Source organism: Bactrocera latifrons, unplaced genomic scaffold (assembly GCF_001853355.1).
Source record: "Bactrocera latifrons isolate USDA-ARS-PBARC rearing strain unplaced genomic scaffold, ASM185335v1 scaffold_618, whole genome shotgun sequence".
Classification (NCBI taxonomy): domain Eukaryota; kingdom Metazoa; phylum Arthropoda; class Insecta; order Diptera; family Tephritidae; genus Bactrocera; species Bactrocera latifrons.
In genome coordinates, this window is record NW_017537288.1 from 41,909 (window position 1) to 44,701 (window position 2,793).

The window sequence follows — 2,793 nt, forward strand, 5'->3', positions numbered from 1 at the left end:
ATCCGTAAACAATATACTATTTTCGGTAGAACAAGACGGCGTGGGATACGATTCACTGTTTATTGCATCTACAGTGAATTCTACCATTAGCCGCTTACATTCATTTCTAGTACAAGTTTTGTCTATTTCGGAAAACGGTACAAGTTTATTTGCAGGAACGAATAAAAAGAGCGCAATTTTATGAATGATATTCAGATTTTCGATAACTGCAGACTATAAATATGTGTTCAGTTTTTCCTTGAATTCTGTAACCGGTTCGGAATCGGTGACAGCAGCAATACAAACTTTTGGTAACCTATGAAGTAAAACATAGATGAGTTAAATTGTGGCATATTTTTCACCCTCTAATTTTTGAGATACTTGTTCGAAAGGCTCTAAAATGGCGATTATAGCATTTAAGTGATGCAACTGAATATTATTTATTTTGTCTAGATTATTTTCCTGCTGCAAAATAATAAATATTTCGCCCCAATTTCTCTGTATAGATAAGAGCAAATAAAAAATTGTATTGAAACGTGTCGGAGAGAAGCTTTTCAAGGGGTTTCTTAAAGACGAGTTTTGTCCAGACATTTTATTTGACAAGCTTCGCGCAGGAACGGGACAGTTCCGCCATATCTTTGGTCGCTTCAATCGCTTTCTGAAGTACATTATGTAGCAAATGATTCACACAGGACAGGTGACGATATGAACGGAATGCAGCAACCATATTGGATCCCCTGTCCGTCACAATAATTGCCTTTCCGTCCAGACTAAGCTCGAACCCTTCAATGATTCTGGTAACTTTTGAATGAATATTTACACCTGCAATTAATAAACAAAAACAAAAAAAAAAACGAATTCCATATGTCTGTATATGTACATACAATAATTTTCAAACAGTGTTTAGAAGGGTTCGGAAATATTCATTTATGAATATTCACGTACGTACTTTTATGAGGTTACACGCGAAAGTGAATATTAAAAAAAAATTTTGCTAAATAGGCGAACTGTAAAGAAAGCAGTTTAATACTTAATTACTCTAAAGATTTCGGAAATATTGCAAAGACTATTATTTAATGAAATTGCAAAGAAGGAAAATTTATGAAATGTTAACACAAAACAGAAAACGGGATTACGCCCATAATTAACTCGATACCTASTTGTATTTTAAGAGATGTGTTTTTTCAGCAAACGATAGCTATTTCATATTGAAACAACATTTATTTGCGAACCTAAATTTAGTTATTAGTACACGCCTCTGTTAGTAAATATGTACATACATATATAAAAATTTATTTTTAGGGAATTCAATGTTGCGCAAATTTAATATTGTATAAACATGCAGGCATACGTATTTAACTATGTATATGTTTATTGTTATCTAGAAGGGTCCTAACGTATTTTAATATTCAACAGGCATAGAAACAAAAATGTTATATAGTTGTGGTTTTCTGCGAATACATACATACATGGACACCGTTTACAAAAAAAATTGGCCTAAATGTGGTGTCGCATGTTTTCCATGACTGTAGATTAACTAGTATTTTTAAATATTCCAAAATTACTTACTTGTATTTTTTTCAACGCTTATAGACCGTAAGCCCAGAAGATGGTTTACAATATTCCCATTTATAATGTAATGAACTGTAAACGCCAAAATACGTTTTCCTTAAAAAATTGTCTGTCCAAAGGTCGGTTGTTAATACATATCCATATAGTTTGGTCGGCTCTTACAGTTATAATTTCCAACGCTTGCTTTTTGCGTTCTGCACTTATTTCTACTTTATTGATACTTTCGCAATTATTGGCCAATGAGTATTTTATAAAGCACTTGTGCTTCAATAAGTTTGAGGTGGATTTTTTGCAGTGCTTAAATATATTGAAACACGTTTTGTTCATTAATTTCATTTACTACTATTCCAAATACATTCCAAACTTTGCTTTTCCCAGTAGCTTTAGAAATTTTTAATTCACCATTAATAATTCTTTCTCTAATGGCACTATTACTTAAGCTACTACTTAATGTGATGTTTGCTGCAGGTGAGTCGTTAGTAAATGACTGCAAATATTAATACGTTATAAGAAAAGAAACAAAATAAATATATATGTAATAACTTCCGCTATCAAGTTTCATATCCGTAATTAAATAATGACAAAATTTCAGCGCAAGCAATACCAGCCAAGTCACAAACAAGAAAAACTAATTTCGGATTTAAAAGTACTTGGGAGTAATACAAGCAGCACGAAATATTTTCTCTACTTTGCTGTAGCTTCGGTTAACTTTTGTTCACGATTGTGACTAGTAGTTTACTACATTTCAGGGATAATGGAATGCCCAACTTATTCCAGTGTGAGAGCGCCTCAAAACATGCGTTTTTTATAACATTTTCTATTATGGCCAGATTGAACAAAATAAAAATTTTTGAGCATTTAAATTAAAACACCAACATTTATTACGTTGCAAATTATTATATATTGGACTTTTAATATATGGCGAAACTACTTAATTCATTTTTTATGATTTTATGTTATATTAAAACAACTGACTTTCGATATTTCAATACTTAATAAAGTGAATTAAGCCTGTTAGTTCTAAATTAATAAATGTTTTTAATCATTTGTAATAGAAAATTAATTCTATTATACATCAAATTACAAAACCTTTCATAATATATATTTAAATTTCGCATTTTCTTTGATTTTCATTATTTTAAATTTTTATTAGCGATCTTGAACGGCGGCAATAAATTCCTCCGTTCACATATATTTTTGGTATAATTTCAATCTGGCCGTTCCAGTCATTCCAATTGCAAA

At 30.9% G+C, this 2,793-nt stretch overlaps 1 long non-coding RNA gene across 2 annotated transcripts in view; it reads right to left on the reverse strand.

Moving 5' to 3' along the window:
• The window catches only part of LOC108975139, a 25,115-nt gene extending 22,850 nt beyond the window's left edge, over positions 1-2,265 (reverse strand). Inside the window, exons 1-2 of one of the 2 annotated variants that reach the window (XR_001993854.1) lie at positions 2,095-2,265; positions 1,549-2,038 (exon numbers count right to left, since the gene is read on the reverse strand). This is a non-coding gene — a long non-coding RNA (uncharacterized LOC108975139). Of the gene's footprint in view, positions 1-1,548 lie in introns of both variants that reach the window. The other variant, XR_001993853.1, reaches the window with a different exon arrangement.
• Positions 2,266-2,793: the final 528 nt, after the last annotated feature.